The 17,384-nt window shown below is 37.6% G+C and overlaps 1 protein-coding gene across 33 annotated transcripts in view; it reads left to right on the top strand.

Annotated features, from left to right (window-relative positions):
- Positions 1-17,384, top strand: part of ZBTB20 (zinc finger and BTB domain containing 20) — an 812,433-nt gene that overhangs the window by 619,675 nt on the left and 175,374 nt on the right. For all 33 annotated transcript variants that reach the window (XR_005202621.1, XM_037743875.1, XM_037743867.1 and 30 more), the window contains one exon: positions 9,913-9,952. The gene's annotated coding sequence lies outside the window, so the exon portion shown is untranslated. The remainder of the gene's footprint in view (positions 1-9,912; positions 9,953-17,384) is intronic.

Here is a 17,384-nt window from a genome sequence, read left to right as displayed (position 1 = left end):
GAATATAAGAATTCAGATATTTACAAGGGGAAATCTCACAGGCTAGTATTTCTAGGGCAGTAAGATATTGTGAAAGGCTCCTTGAGCATACACTGACAAGGAGCCAGGAACCAATGGAGATTATCCATGAGGAAAACACTGACAAATATGTTAATAAAATTTCACTGCAACCATTTGGGGTTTCTTATGTTTCTTCCTACATTACTCTGACTTTAGTAGTAACAGCACTTCATAGAGTATACAGAGAGTCACCAAATATTTATGACTTTTGAGAAGAAGAATAATGTGTGTGTGTGTATAATGTATGCATTTATAGGTATATAACTTTATTTGAAGTAAAACTATAAGCACAATTGGCTTCTTGAGGTGGGGAAGCAAATGACCCCTTTTAGCAGTATGCTTGGAAAACTTGAAGCATCTAGGACAGAATTTGTTACCACCAACCACCACCACCACCAACACATACACACACACACACACACACACACACACACACACACACACACACCCAAATACTTTCGTTATTACCTGTGAAAAAAACCTGAATTTGGATCTTGTATCAACAGTTAAAAAAATGCAAATTCCCCTAAGTAGAGGTATTAAAACAATTAAATGAATATATTTTTAGCAAACTGAGAGCAAGTTGTGGTTGGGGAGTTGGAGAGCTAAGAGTATCCCCAAAGAAGCAGTTCCAATCACATTTGTTTCTGTTTCTTCAACTTCCTGATGATAGGACTGTGGATGTGGAAATAAGTAGGACTAGAAGATGGGGAAAGGAGGGAGTAAGTTTTGCTAATTCTAACAACCCATGTTAGCTTATTGTGCCACAGCTTTTCAAAATTCAAGTTTCTGGTTAGCTTGACACCTTTGCTGTTCTATTCATTCCCATCATTTGAAACAGCATAAGCAATGGCTACATGCACCAACCATTATCCTAGTTAGGTTGTCAAAGTTAGCTTAATGCTTTCTTTATTTTCCGTAGTGATACTGAACAAAACGTTTCTTTTGAAAGGTCTTAGACCTCTATCCTCCCAACTCCTGATCACAGTAATAACCAACCTCAAGAAGTCATTAGTGAAGACTTGAACAATATCCTATAACAAATTGGCTATGAAGAAATTGGCATAGTTTGTCTCTTTGATTCATGTTCTTAGGGAAACAATGGGTTGCAAAGTAAAACTGCATTTCTCTGTCTCTCTCTCTCTCTCAAATTCAGTTTTCTTTTCTGTTTTTTTGTTTGTTTGTTTTTGCTGGATCTTCTTTACAAGTTACATTGGGAATGAATATTTTGTTTTTGTTTTTCTTAACAAAGTTTGAATAATGCTCAAAGGCTTTAATAGCTAAAGTTCATCTTTAGAGATAGCTTTCTTCTATAATGTACTGCCAGTTTCTTATGTGTGTATATTTTTGACCTTCCTGATGCCTTTGCTGTGGACTGCCTGTTGATTGGTACATGTTAGTGCTTTGCTTATAAGAGTTGGGCAATAGTTCAGTGATCCAGTCCAAATCTGGGCCATAGATAGAATGGACTCATATTCTATTTAAGAAATGTGGCAAACTGCTTTAAATGAATTTGGTTCAGACAAGGTCATTGGAACTGTTCATCTAACCCTGTGCTGTATGTAATGGACACTTCTGCTGAGCTCCAAAGCTACAAGGTAAATAGACAAAAAAAGCCAGTAACTTGCCACCCCTGTTAGACCTTAGTCTGTTATTAGATTTACATTCTTAATCATAAGGGGTACATTTTGGTCATTTAAAGTAATTGTTTATTGGTTCTCCTGTTGTTTTTGAAGATAGTTCTGGAAACAATAATAATAATGAATTCATATATTATTTTCTGGACTTTTAAAAAACTTTCTAATTGGAAATTGAGTTTATATGCATATTGAATATCACGTTTATAAAATATTCTGCAAATTTCTTAGACATGAAATAATTAATTGTTAGACTCCTTTACTCTGGCTAATCACTATGTTAAAACTTTAGTAGATTCAAGTACATATTTCCCAATTTTATTTGTGTTATATGCACTTGGCAAATTGAATAAAAAATGTAAGCACCATATATTACTATTTTGAATTTAATAACTTACCAACTATCTGTATTGCTTATTTCTCTTTAAACTATAGAATGTATTTCTCAACTGTATTGTGATTCTGGATAATTTTTGGGGTTAAAATTTTATGGAATTTTATAGAATCATACAGAGTTAAACAAGACTAGAAAAGTTATTGAATTCATTCTCCTGACTGGAGGCAGAGCTGCATTTATTCCATCTAAAATAGATGAAGATTTTTCCTATTTTAAGAGAGTCAGGAAGAAAGAAATTTCAAAACTGCTCTTAGCAATCTATTTGATTATTTACCACTTGCATATTTAGGATGTTCATCTTTAAGTCTTAAATTCTGCACTGGATGGTTTAATGTAATTTTGTCCTATGACAAAAATGCTGATCATTATCTTCTTTGTAACAACTTTTCTTTCAGTAAAAAAACTATAAAGACACACCTCAGCTCTTTCTTACCTAAGCTAAATTATCCCAGTTTTTTAAATATTTACTTTTGCTTTTGTAGCTCTTTCTATACCTGAGTGGCAAAGGGGACTATTTTTAAAAGTTCTGTCATATATGATGCCTCTTTGAAAGGCACTGCATATTTTAATTTCACTGTGCTGTTGTGGAAATAGCCACAACTTTTTCATTATATGCTGATGGACAGGGCATTTGTGTTCATTTAACCTTGAGGTTTATACTTGTTCCCAAAAAAGTAAGTGACTCATAGCATTGACTAGACTCAAGAATAAAGAGCATCAGTTTTCCTAATCTTAAAGCTCTTCTTGCCCCCACTCCTAAAATGCACTAAAATTAACTTTTCCTTGACCTCTCTCTGGTGCTATTTATTTACTGATTTAACAACTTTCTTCTGTCATCTCTGTCTCCTAAAATAGATGGCCAGCATTTATTCAACAAACATTGGAGTGTCATGCTGTGTTTCACACACTATGCTAGGCTTGGGAGATTCAAGTGTGAACTGTTAGCTGACTCAGGGATATAGATGTCCCAGGCATGTTCAGGGAGGAGCAAATAGGCTATCACCATATATAAAGAAACAGTGGTGGGAAAATTTTTCTTAAAACTAGAGAGGTGGGCCAGGGCCAGATTGTGAAAGGTCTTGGATGCTCTTAAGCAAATAGTTGGTAGTGACAAGGACCAAAGTAACATTTTCAATCTATATTACAAAAAGCTCTTTCCAAGTCTTTCACATACAGACTGTGCCCATATTGTCCCATGTCTAGAAAATCATCGGGTAGGAGTACCTGCTTAATTTATATCTTTTGATGTAAGTTTAGTGTCATGATTTTTCCCTTTATATTGTTTTTTAGCCAGTTGAGGAACCATTTGAATAAAGACAGCCTCTGTTCACACTGATCTGTATGTATCTCCCTTCCTCCTGCTGTACTCATTATTCCAAAGCCCTTTTACCACAAATGTGTTACTTTCTGTGTTTATATTCCAAGGAGTCCCAGGATTAGTTTGTCCTGTAATAGACTTAGCATTATTGTACCAAATGGCATTAATGGTAGGCTGTGGAGCAGCATGATGTCCAAGTACATCTAAATGATTAGACCACATGATAGCAGTGCCAGACCTTTTCAGCATCCCTTAAAGGAGATCAATTTACTATAGGTCAAAGGTCCTGGTACATTAATCCATTTGGAATTTATAGAGCTACAGTTTCAGGAGTTTAAGATACGGAAGAGAAAGTTATTTGGAATCAGATTGTAAAGGGTTCCTGAATGTCATCAGGCTAAAGAATTGCGTCTATTTTAGCAGCAATAAAAACCATCTTAAATGTATTAAACAAATTCAGTCCTTGCCACCCCTCCTGACACTACTGCTTTCATTTCATTCTAGTCTATCAGACCCTGTCCCCATAAGAATCAAGAAGGATCATGGAGACTCACATGGGGTGCGATGGAGTGTTACATTATATCTTGGGATTGTCTTAGGCTCAGAAGCAGTCCCAGACCTAATTGCTGAACTTTAAAATCTTCTCTCCTTATTGATTGTGACCTTATTTCATCATTGAAATTTTTGAAGGCAGGCCATTTTTTAGAATTGTTATCATAGCATCTTAAGGGGAAAAAAAAGATCTCACTATCATTCTCTTATTGTTCTTCTTGAGATGGATCCAAAATAATATGGTTTTGGAAAGCAGACCCCAAGATATGTATGACCATTTATGGCATTTATAATCTTCTTCTTCCTAACCAAAAGGAATGAAAATACATCAAGACTCTGGCCTGCAGGAAACCCCAAAGTACCTAGACAGTGATTGCACAGGTTCTGTATGCACATATGAATACCCTTGCATCTGGCTTTATCTTGCAAACCTTGTGCCAAATAGAAAATAGAAAATTAAAAACTCCCAAATTCAGGATGCATGAAATGTCATTAAATCTAGTACAAATTTTTTGAATCTGTCAGATAAAAGAAATCATGTATCCAAAGTAAAGATGGAATATCAGTTGACAGGCACTTAATTTTGAGAGACATATACATCTAAAAATCTAATACTGCCTCATCCTTTCAAAACACTGGAAACCAGAAAGGTATTAGGAAAATCAATAAGGTAAAAATCATCATCCTACTATTTGAAATGACTCCCACATAAGAATTAATTAACACAATATTTCTAGAACCTTAAAGGGATGTTAAAACATTATCTCTACCTGTAGAAAACAAACATATAAACCCATCTAACTTTTAGACGAGTAAAGAAAAAAAATTGGAAATATTAATTAAGATTGGAAATAAGAGGTCATTTCTGTCCCGTTGTCACACCATTTACCCTTTTTAGCTAGAAGATAACTGTTGAACTTTGCTTCATCCAAATTCCTCAGCTCTATCATCAAAGCAGTGACACATTCTAATTTTCTGACTCATTTGTGATGAATAATCTCTCCCTTTTCTATTCACAATGCTGAAAGTAACCCATTTTTGTGTGAGTTATGATTACTTATTTTCCTTTTTTTATTGCACTATTACTGTTTTCTCTCAGCAGAATTTGTCTCACCCTTTATCGTCCAGTGTGAATCCCACATTCAGAAAAGGCCGTGGACAGTAACATTGCCTAGGCTTAAAGTTAGTCAAGAGGAATGAGGGTCTGACAACCCAGATTCTGTTTTTAACCCAGCCAGATACCTCAGCTGGCAAGTGGCTCAGCTTCCTCACCATAAAATGGGTATAATAATAGCTTTCCCTTACCACTGTGGAATATTTAGAATGCAAATCAGGCCAAACCTGTCTTCTTCCAAAGAGAATCTTAAACTACCCTGTGTAATCCTGAATGAGCCCAGATTCAAGGGGAAGCATAAAGTGAGAAACACCTAAAGGTAGTGTAATTTAGTAGTTAGGAATGGTACACGCTTGTCCAGATGCCAGCAGCCGTGTGATCTGACCTAACTTTCCTAATTTCTGAAATTTCCCTTTTTTTCTCTAGCAAATTAGAAGTAACAGCATTTTCTCTTGTAGTGGGGATTAAATGATACACTGTTAACCACACCTCTCAAACTCTTCCACTTGGGTGATCTTCAAATTAGAGTGAGTGTCCCAATACTAAGGGCATCTGCCAGGACATTGCTTGAAGCAGTCTGCCACAAATAAGACTTTTCAGTGAAGTCTCAGGTTTCACCCAAAAAATATATACAAATTTTGCTTTCTACAGCCCCTCATATATTATTGTTTGGTTCACTCAATGGGAAGTTCCATGAGGACAAGAACAGTATCTGTCTTCTTTCTTCTATAACATCCAAGAAATAGTTATTTGATAAATGAATATGTGTGCAAATAAGAGTTTAAATTACTTGCCCACAAGAAATACTGACTCTCCAGGAAGATAGCCCTGTATTTATTATTTATTTTGTGGCTTTTTCTACTCCTGTTACACTGCTCACATTCCTGGGTATACTCATATCCAAATTTGAGAAGCATTTATTTATCAAGGTACCCAACGGACTCAGTAAATAGTGAATGTTATTATCATTATAATCTGTCTTCTCACCCCTCCTCTATTCCATTGTTGCTAAGGCTTTGTAGACTTTTTAAAAAAAGAAATTAGAGAGGACTAGGAAGGTAGGAGTCTGGCAGGCTTTCAAAGAAGCGTGTGTGGCTCTAACCACATACCCTTACCCACTTAGAACTCTGTTTTTTAAACATTTTCTTTACTCCTGGCTTTAGTTTATAGCGTTTTATTAAAACTTTCTAGACGTGAGGAGCTATGGGATTGAAAAAGGGTTTTCTTCCCTCTCTGCCTAGGCCATGGGTTTCTAACCTGGGATTCATGAATACCCTTCATGGAGTCTAGGAATTCCTTGAAACTTGGAGTTTTTGAGGAATTTTCTGGAGCAAGAGATTCTCATAGGGATCTGTGTCACTTCAAAATGTTGAAATCACTGCTGTATAACTTAATGTAAACTACACTAGACTTGACTTTACAGTTACAATTAATTTTTTTTATTCCTTGGAAATTGACACTATATAATAATTTCCACTCAGAAATTATATAATGAAGATTAAACTTCACTAGTCACCCCTCATCACCCCCCTCTCTTTGCTCATTCCCCACCTTCCACAATGATTTACTTGACTTTACAGTTTAATGTCCTGAATTACTTGGGCTTTACAGTTTTTTACTCTTTGCTAGATATTTATGCTTTGAACCAAGTGTGCTTAATGCAAATATTTATAATCCTCTGTGAAAGTATTATAGATAATTCTTTGCATTTCAGATAAAAACAGTTTATAGACATATAAGGTGAAGATCACTTAAGTGGAAAGAACATGTATCAATGAAATAACAATTTGAATTGAGCAAATATAAGTCTACGTAGATTAATACATATTCTCAGATTTACATAGCAGATTATAATTCTATCAAGAAGCAGGGGTCTTTTGATGCCTATCAACATTTATGAATTGTATAAGAACTCTGAGATTAAGTTTTTAGCCATAGTATTAAGTTTCGGATCAATATCATTTTTATTTACATATAAGTACAATAATTATATCCAAAAAAAACTTCCATTTAACTTGGCTTTAATTTGTTTTAAACTGTAATATACACACTGTGATTTTTGTCTCCATTTTGGATTCCTATCATTGACAACCAGCCTGTGTGTCATTTGACATCCAGGAAAGATAGTTTTTCGTTGCAGACCTTGGATATATTAATCAATTTGGGTACAATTTATATTGATATCTTTTGATCACATCGAAAATTTAATTTTGACTAATTTTATGAAGAAATGCTCCTTGAAATTTAGAAAAGAAAGAGCTTAGATATAGGAACATAAACACTAATTATAGTTTTAAAAGAGCATAATATTCTTGAGAATTATTGGGTTTATAACATGCAACAGAAAAATAATCATTGAACATATTTCATAGAAAATTGTGAATAATATTTTCTTCTTCTCCCTAAAGCTTAAGAAAGACAGTAAGTTTGTAAAAGGAAGAGGAAAAGAAAGGAAAGAGAGAAAGAGAGAGAGAAGGGAAGGAAGGAAGGAAGGAGGGAGGGAAGGAGGAAGGAAGGAAGGAAGGAAGATAGGAAAGGAGGGAAGGAAGATGGGAGAGAGGGAGGGAGGAAAACAGCAAGAAAACATGCCCCAGTGCCATAGTCTAATATCCCAGTTTGTAGAGAAGACAAGAATATAGCCAAACTTAGAGCTTTAAAGTCTTTGAAGACTAGTCAGTCTTTCTTATGTATATTTCAAATTTGTATGTACTTTCAATGAATCATACATAATCTCATTATCTTGCTTAAAATTTTCATTAAACTCATCAATTTTGCGAAACAATTTGAAAAGCATTGGAGATCTCCAACCTCTCTGTATTAGCATGCATAATGATCCAGGCTGGAGATTTTCAGCTTCACTTTTCTTGTCACCATGCTTCCCACCTGCATGTACTTGAGCGAGGTTTCACTTGACCATGAAGGGAAATCATTTCTTTGAAGAAATCACTACAATAGTGCAATTGTCCCAAAAACTTTCCAGGAAGGGAGATGTCTTTAAGTGCTGGGTTTCTGCTTTAGCCTTTTCAGTGCAAAGTTACTTATTCAGGTCCTTCTACTTGATCTCCTTTAGTAAAGTCTGTTATGCATATTTCTGGAGGCCTTATGTGAAGTCATTAAAATAAGACACAATATTCAGTCAGCCTATATTAAATCCTTGATACGTTTTAGTGAGCTCGAGGTAGGAGGACCTGCTTTGTTTTTGCTGTATCTTTGTTTGGTTTATTAATTTCTCATGGATCTCCTACTACTTCTGTTTCATTCTTCTAAGAGAGGCTATCAGAACAATGATGGGGCCGGGCATGGTGGCTCACGCCTATAATTCCAACAGGCGTGAGAGGCCAAGGCAGGTGGATCACCTGAGTTCAGGAGTTGGAGACCAGCCTGGCCAATATGGCAAAACCCCATTTCTACTAAAATACAAAAATTAGCTGGGCATGGTGGTGTGCACTCGTAGTCCCAGCTACCTGGGAGGCTGAAGCAGGAAAATCACTTAAACCTAGAAAGTGGAGGTTGCAATGAGCCGAGATTGTGCCACTGAACTCCAGCCTGAGTGACAGAGGGAGAGTCCATCTCAAACACACACACACACACACACACACACACACACACACACACACACACAATGATGGGCAGACCAGTCCTATAATAGTTTTGTTGGCTTGTAATTTTTATTTATTTATTTATTTTGATACAGTCTTGCTCTTATCACACAGGCTGGAGTGCAGTGGCACGATCTGGGTTCACTGCAACCTCCGCCTCCTGGGTTCAAGGAATTCTCCTGCTTGAGCCTCCTGAGTAGCTGGGAGTACAGGTGCCTGCCACCATGCCCAGCTTTTGTAGTTTTAGTAGAGACATGGTTTCATCATGTTGGCCAGGCTGGTCTCAAACTCCTGACCTCAAGTGATCCACCTGCCTCAGCCTCCCTACGTGCTGGGATTACAGGCATGAGCCACGGCACCCAGTGTGGCTTGTGATTTAAAGAGTGAAATATCAGATTTTAAACACAGAACAAGAAAACTGTTAGGGTCAACTCCCCCAAAATTTGAAATTTTCATCATTAGAGATGTGTTTGGTGGGACAGAAGCTTTGTTTAAAATCACTTCATCATATTATTTTCCACCATAAAGGGGACATTCTAGGCTGGTGAGAAGGAGCAGAGGCAGTTTTAGAAGGCAAGCCCAGGGCAAACTTAACTGAGTTCTCAGCAACACACGAATGTATTGAGTTTTTTCAGAGGACCTTCTGAACATTAAACATACTAAATATACCTCAGAAGAGACAAAGTTTATCAGGGTTTGACTCATCTTTGTCAAAATTAGCTAAAATTGGTCATGTACTATATAGTAAAACTATTACCTATTCTAGTCAGTGCTGCCCAATGGAAATTTTGACAATAATAGAAACATTATACCTATGCTATTCAATAAGGCAGTCACCAGCATATGTGGGTATTGAACACTTGAAATGCAGCCGGCAAGCTGAGGAACTAAATGTTTACCTTTTTATTAAATGATAAATAATTTAAATTTAAATAGACAAATGTGGCTAGTGGCTATTGTATTAAATGGTAGCATAACTCTACCCAATCCCATATGATACAGATCAGAATGAAATTGACAAAGAAAGGTCTTGGGCTGGGAAGTACTGTGTTGGTCATCATAGCAGGGAGTCACACCTTAGAAAGTTTTTATGAAGCCAGATCTTTATTTTGAGGCTAGAAGTGACAAAATAGGCTCCTTTAGGAATAAGCAGTCCTATCTTTACCTAGATTTACTTTCTTTCTTCCCACTATATCGTTTGGTTTGTTTTTAATTCCTTATTTTTTCTTTTTCAGTTCTTTGACCATCAGTCTGTGACCTGCCCTTTCTCTTTACGTAAGTAAAAGTGATTTCTTTACCTTTTTTAAAAAAGTGTTGGATTTAGGAAATTGTGGTCTTCATTGGCATATTTCCCAGTTGACTTTGTTGTGGTTTCTAGTGCTTCTGTAGTGTGTATTAGTGCCTTTTGTGTTTGGAGTCTATGCTGTTGGTGGTAATACTAAGTTGCTATATCCATGAGGGTGCAGAAAATACCAGAAGCCCAGACACTGTACTTCTGTAAAGGCTGCCCTTTACTTGGCTGCAGCTGCTGTTTGCAAAAGTCACTGCTCTTTTAAAGTATAGCTTACATTATTCAGCCAAATACCAGCAACAGTTGGGCCTTTGCTCCCCTGTCAATCATTGGGCAATTATGTATTCTTCAGTTATGTACCCATCCCTAGGTCCAATAGTTTTTAATTTTAACTTCCAGATCAGAGCTTTCATTTATTGACAAAATTTCTAATATCCCTTTACTAAGAAGTACAAGACTGTAAAGTAAATAGGCTAAACTTTTGTGCAAAATTATGAAGTCTACAGGGGAAAAAAAAGAAATCCCAGATTCACGTGTGCCAGAAGGTTTATAAAAGTACCACTCTTTTTTAGAAAAGGTGGAAAGGCATTTGGGGGGTAAAAAACCACTTAATTTTATATGAAAAAAAGAACATTAATTATTTAAAGTTCAAACCATCTGCACTGAATGAGTTTAAATAAATTTTATTTTGAACTGCTTGTAAGAGATTCTAGGCTAGTGAGCCCAAATAATCAAAATCACTTATAAGAGACAATAACCAAGAGATCCTACAGGTAGTGATAGTCACCTAATGTGATAAATAATTATCGGCATCCTCTGGCTGCTTCTCACTCTCTGGTGAGCACTGTCCCTTATTCACAACATTGTATCTTGCTTCTCTCCAAGATATTTCCTGTATTATAATCATTTGCACAGAATGGAGATTCCCGTGGCTATTTTGTTTGTGTGTGCCTTCCACTAATATTCCTAGAAGATAGTGGCAAATATATTTAGGGAGGCAGAATCCTCCAAAGGATGCTAAGGCTAAAGTGTAACGTGACAGTTTATTTGACAGAGAAAGGAGATTGATTAAACTCCCCAAAGACTGGTGCTGTGTGTAATGCATTTATACAACAGGGGTGGGTCCTACCTGCCCCTGACAAGTCTTGTTATTCTCTATTTCAGTGTTGATAGAGTGGGTCTGTTAATGCTTTGGAGGATGTCAATATGCATGCTTATGGTTACCACTTTATATCTGCACAGCCCTCCCCTCAGTTACCTAGCACTGCATATTTCTAGTCCTCTGACTGGCAAATCATTTTTGTTACAGTTCTTTTGTGTAAAAACAGTTCACATAATAGCTCTGTGTTAGACAAGGCATTAATCCTCACATCACAGGGATGAGTCAGCACAGTGCACTCCTGCCCGCACGGCTCAGCTATTGTGACGTCAGTGCTATAGGGCGAGCCCCAGACACAAGCAGTACAGGGGACCTGTGTCACCAATTAGGAATTAAGGGGGAGACTTTGGAGATAAAAAGTGTAGTTGAAAGGCTGTCTCTGGCTCAGAGGAAAATGTAAATCTGATTCTATGCTACATCAACCATCAGTCGCATAGCTTCTAGAGATATCCTATATTTTTAACCACACGTAAGGCTGGGGGAATGACCTATAATGAGCTGATAATTCATTCATATACCCATGACCTTGTCCTGTCCCTGGACGAGGCTTCATGTTTGCTTGTCTTGTTCCAAATCTTGAAGCTGCCCTCATATAAGCAGGGTGACGAGGCTTATGACAGTCCTACTGTGTTCAAGTACACCATAGACACAGTTGATGCCTCCAGGGTGGTGCCCCAGAGGCCCAGCAAAAGGAAAAGAAATGTCCTTTGAGAACAGATCAGAACATTATCTCCCCAGTGCTTCGACTCCAAGTGCCTCTTCAGTGGCCTCCTCTAAACAGGTACAGAATTCTGCTTGTTTGACCTTCTCTTCTTAGCAGTGCATTTAGTCCAGTGTCACAATCTGCATTTGACCTGGATTTCAATGGGAACTGAATAGCTCCCAGAAATTGCCCCCAGAATTTTCCATTACATTACTGTTTAGCAGAAACAAAGAGGAACACTCCATAACCTGCCATGCTGCCTTAAAGCAGGTAGCACAGACTTACCTTATTTGGGAAACCTGGTTCTTATAAGTTAGGTCTCTCTACAATTCAGATTCAGATTTATTCTCAGGGCAATATCTTTCAGTATTGAATATTAAGTCTTGAAAAGGATGTTAATTTGCAGCCTTAGTGGCATTCTTTGTTAAAAAAGACATTCCTCCATCACAGAATTCATCCCTCACTCTTACTGTCACCCCAGCCAGTCACCAGTTCCTGCCATACCCATCAGAAAGTGCCTTACTGCTGGGATCTTCTGCCTTCATTAGATTGCTAATGGGCTCCTACTATGCTTATAAAAGCTAACACTACCACTTGGCTTCGTTTTGATTAATTATCATACACAGCTCTTTATTTAGTTTTCATTCAACAAACATTTATGGAAAGCTAGTCACTATGCTTGGTTCTGGAGACTCCAAGATAAATAAAAAATGCTTTCTTTTGTTAGAAATCTCACATTCTCATAGGGGACATAAATGAGTGAATAAAGACTGTAACATGATAGGCACTGAAATGCAGGTGTATACAACATAGTAAGAGGAATAAAGAAAGAGTGTCTACTTGCATGTGGAAAGGTGCCCAGGCTGGGTCTTAAAGTCAGAAGAGTAAATTGCAGTTTACCAGTTAGATATGAGAAAGTAGAGAGAAAAGACGATCATAATCAAGAAAAAAATGTAAGACATTTACAAAATCAGGAGGCATTAAGTAGCAACGAGATCCAGAGGAGTGCATAGTTCGGTGTGACTGAAACATGGTGGTTGAGATTGGACTAGAAAGCAGGCAAGGGACCTTGCGTGCCATACAGAGGGCCATGTATGCCATGCAAAAGAGTTTGGACTTGATCCTGCAGACTCAAGGAGGCTTTGAAGAATTGTAAGCAGATGTATGTTTTAGAAAGAGCACTCTGGTGAAAGTGGAGAGGTTGGCTCAAAATAGGGAGACCAGGTCAAAGGTAAAAGCCAAAGGCTTGAGTTGTGCAGTAGGGATAGAATGGAAGAAAGAGGCTATTTGATAGTGTTGAAATAGACATTAATCTTTGCATAATTCCAGCATATCTTGGCCTATTACATAATCTTTACCTTCTAGGAGAAAGGCTGATACATTGTGTGAAGTAAAATTTCAGACCAAAGTGCATCCTTATGGAATCTTCAGCAAAGACCTCAATTTCAATATGACCTCACTTTGAGCTACTGCCCCCTGGTTGCCAGGCTCAAGGGTCTCCTACTGGCCATAGTGAGTGTGGGGAAGGAGCAGGGAGATAAGCAGAAGACATTCTCAGTGTCCTGCTTTTCTCTTCTTTCACCTGAAAATGAAACAGTTTCTAAATAATGCCCCCCTAAAGTCAATCAATGCCCCAATTTCCTATCATTTTCTCATTGCTCCCTTTTTCTAAGCAAAATTTCCAAACCATTGAACTGAATTGCAACTTATGCACAGCCGGGTGTTGAAACAATTCAGTGTATTCATTCCTTCTCTCTGAATTAGAGTTCACCATAAGTGTGCTTTTCTCTTGTTCACTTTGGGCTGCCAGGACAATTTAAAGGAAATTTTCAACAGCTTATGTTTCATGTACTATGTTCTCTTTTGCAAATGGGAGGATATGCGTGGGTGTGTTTAAGTCTTCTCTATATTGCTTTCTGGAGAAAGGTTTGGAAAGATGAACAAGATGAGGAGTAGGGACCTATTGAAAGCCCAGGTCCCCCAGTGACCTGAGTGCAGAACGTAGGCTGGTGATCAGATGGTCAATTATGTGTTTGTCAAAACACAGTGGGCTGCATTCCAGGCTGCCAGCTTTGGAAGCCCAGCTTCTGCCAACCAAATGTCATCTGGGAACATGCAACACTGGGCACTGTGAAGGAGTTTGAAATAGACCATGCCACAGCCAACCTACTGCCAGTCTTATAGCACCAATATGGCATGCACAGCCGGGCCCCATGTTTCAGAGCTCAGGAATTCACTGTACTAAATTCAAGAGGTCAGATGGGTTCATGTTTTCAAAGCCTATGTTCTCTGCTTTGAACACTGTGACTTGCTCCTCAGCAATTTCCAAGGGATTTTTCCAGTCACATCTCTGTGGAAACCACTCTTTTTGTGATGGTTATAAGATCCTTGTAAATGTCCCAGAGGGTAGGAAAAAAAAAATTGCTCTGACAATGACTGTGATTTCAACAGAGGGATTCCAACTCTTAGGAAATTACATTAAAGGTGGATAGCTTTTAAAATATCAGGAACCACCTTGGCAACTTATAAAAAGCAGAAGGGCTTTGCCTATTTTATAAAGTGATTTGCATATACCTGCATAAATAATGTCCCCACCTGTACTTTTATGCATTTAGGTTGAATAAATTAAATTTTGTGATCTTTAAAATATTCACTGTCTTTCATTGCTCAGACACCATCTTCAGGACCCTTCCTCCTCATTTCTTTTCCTAATGATAGGAGTGGCTACTTTTTTTCATTCTTTTGACTCATTCAGAGAATCAAAACACTCTGAGCACCAATCTACCTTAGCCAGGAATATTACCTCCCTCTGGTTGCATTTCTCTTAGCCTTTCTACTTATTAGACTGTGAGTTCCAGGTATTTTTAATAAGAGAAATAAAGTAAAATGTTACTAAGGTGACAACACAGCACAAGACAGAATTAAGCTCTACTTACATATATATGTAACAGAGACAGAGACAGAGAGAGAGAGAGAGAGAGTGTGTGTGTGTGTGTGTGTGTGTGTGTGTGTGTGTACACAGACTTGCACTGACACACATCTCAGCGACATACCCATAGTAGTAACCTTTTCTTTCTTTGACCACTGCACAACTTCTTCAGGAACCATCCAGCTACTAAGTCGTTTCCATTTTACCTTGGGCCTTCAAATCAAAGCCTGGTCAGTAGGCCGCCCTCACCCACATTCATCCTGTAAGGTGTTATTAAACACTTACTATGTACAAAGAATCATGTTTATTGGAGAGTTAAAGCATAAATATAGCATAAATACATGACTCTTTCTTGCTCTTAAGGAATTTAAAATTGAGTTAGGAAAAGCAGTTATATTGTTGAATGTTGTGTATGCACATAAGATAATAAATGACTAAATTCCAAAAAAAAAATGATATAGTACAGGAAGTACTATAGGGTTTCATTCATGAAAGAGAGGCTTGCAGGCTAGAAAGTTTCATGTAAAATTGATTCAGCTGAGTCTTGAAAACGGGCTAAAATGTAAAAAAGATGAAGAGAAAAAGAATCATATTCCAAGCAAAATCATATACCAAAGTGTTGGAATCTTTGAGGGGGCCCATAAATAGCATCACTCTTCCCCACTCGAATTCTAAACCTATTGAAAAATAAGACAAAAGAAATGATAGCTAGGGAACCAAAATGTTTATAAAGGTTGGTTGAAGAGCATAGCTTAGTGTAAAGGGGAAATGGGTTTGCTGCCTCTCTTCCCTTCAATCAAACCTTGCAAAAGCCCTCTCACCGGAAAATGCAGATCTGCATATGAGCAACACAAGCAGCGCTTTTCGAGGCCACTATCTTCTGCGGGTGTGAGTAGAAAAGGAAGGACAAAGAGGCTAAACTCCTGTGCCTACAAATTTGGATCGATCAGTTCTACCTAATTGAGAAATATAGGCCAAGGGCTGTCCCACCAATGGGATACTTTGCCTCCATGGGGGAGTATAAGTAGTGAGGCAAGAGGAAAGCAGTGTTTAGAAAACATCTGGAAACTAGGAGTAGGCAAGAGGCATTCTTACCAAAACTGACATCCACAGACTGGAAAACAAGAGGGGAAGTACTGAGTGAGACGAAAATGGGAAGCAGAGCCAAGAGGCTAAACAAGGCTCTCATCTGTCTGAGGGCATATACCTGGGTAGGAACCAGTAGTCCTACTGGTTATCCAAGATCTAAACTAAGAGCTCCTTTTCAGTGTTTCAAAGTTACAAGAATCAGAACCAGGGAAAATAGGCAAGAAATGAAGATAATGGATTAAAGCCTAATTAGGGAGAAAAATACAAAAACTCTAGTTTCTTGTTCAACTAATAATAGCAATAAGAAGTAACTATTGAGTGCTTGCCTTGCTTTAGATACTGGACGAAATACTTTTAATGGCTATCTGATTTAACCTTCAGAACTACTCTATGACGTAGATACTATTATAATCCTAATTATGCAAATCTGAAAACTGAGATTTAGCGTTTGAGTTATTTTATAAGAACACCTAATAAATGATAGAGATAGAATTTGACTCCAGGACTGTGTCTTAAAAGCCTCAGCCAAATTTTACTAGACACAAAATTGAGTGTCTACTAAAAGCTGAAGGTATAATGGTGAGGAATACCAACATAGTCTCTCTCCTTCTGGAGCTTATAATCTGGGGAATGTAAGACAGATACTAAGCAAATGGTCTGAAAACATAACTTGTAATTATAAATGGTGCTTGCCACTACATATTAAAAGTACCATGCACTCCAAGAGCAAATATAAGAAGAGGATTTAACTGAGTCTGGAAATCCAGGAGAAGCTTCTCTGAAAGTGACATTTGAGATTACACCTGAAGGTTAAAAACAAAATGTAATGATAGATGGTGGAAGATGATTCCAGGCAGAGGGAAAAGTGTGGATGAAGGCCCTGAAGTTAGCTGCATAGAGAGAAAGCGGTGACTAGCAGCCCAGGTTGAGGTTGAAGAAATATGTAGGGCCTGATGATGCCAGGTCCTGGGTAGGCCATGTTAAGGATTTTTGTGTTTGTCCTCAGGACAATAGAAAAGCAAACGTAAGAAGGAGTGTAGCATGATCAGTGTTGTTTTTAAAATGTAAACTTTGGGGCATTTATCCCAGAGAGATGGAAATATAACCATACAACAGTTGTACGTTATGTTACACCAATGTTCATAGCAGCTTTATTTGTAATAGCCCAAAAGTGGAAAAAAAAAAAAAAAACACGAAATTATCTTGAGTGGGTCAGTGGTTAAGCAAACTGTTCCATACCATGGAATACCTCTCAGCACTAAACAGAATAAATTATTGATACACACAATGACTACTTTTAATCACAAGGGTATTACATTGAGTGAAAAAGCTAATCTCAAGATTATGTACTGTTGTGATTCTATTTATATAGCACTCTTGAAATGAAAAAATATATAAGGATAGAGAACATACTTGTGGCTGACAGAGTTAGGGAGTTGGGGTAGAAATGGAGGTGAGTGTTGCTATAAAAGGGTAATGCAGGGGATTTTTTGTCATGGAACCTCCCTGTAGCTTGACTGTGGTAGTATTCATGAG

This window comes from Cebus imitator, unplaced genomic scaffold, assembly GCF_001604975.1.
Source record: "Cebus imitator isolate Cc_AM_T3 unplaced genomic scaffold, Cebus_imitator-1.0 Scaffold157, whole genome shotgun sequence".
In the NCBI taxonomy this organism is placed as follows: Eukaryota; Metazoa; Chordata; class Mammalia; order Primates; family Cebidae; genus Cebus; species Cebus imitator.
Note: the sequence above shows the minus strand (reverse complement) of the source record. Positions and strands in the feature narration are given on the sequence as shown.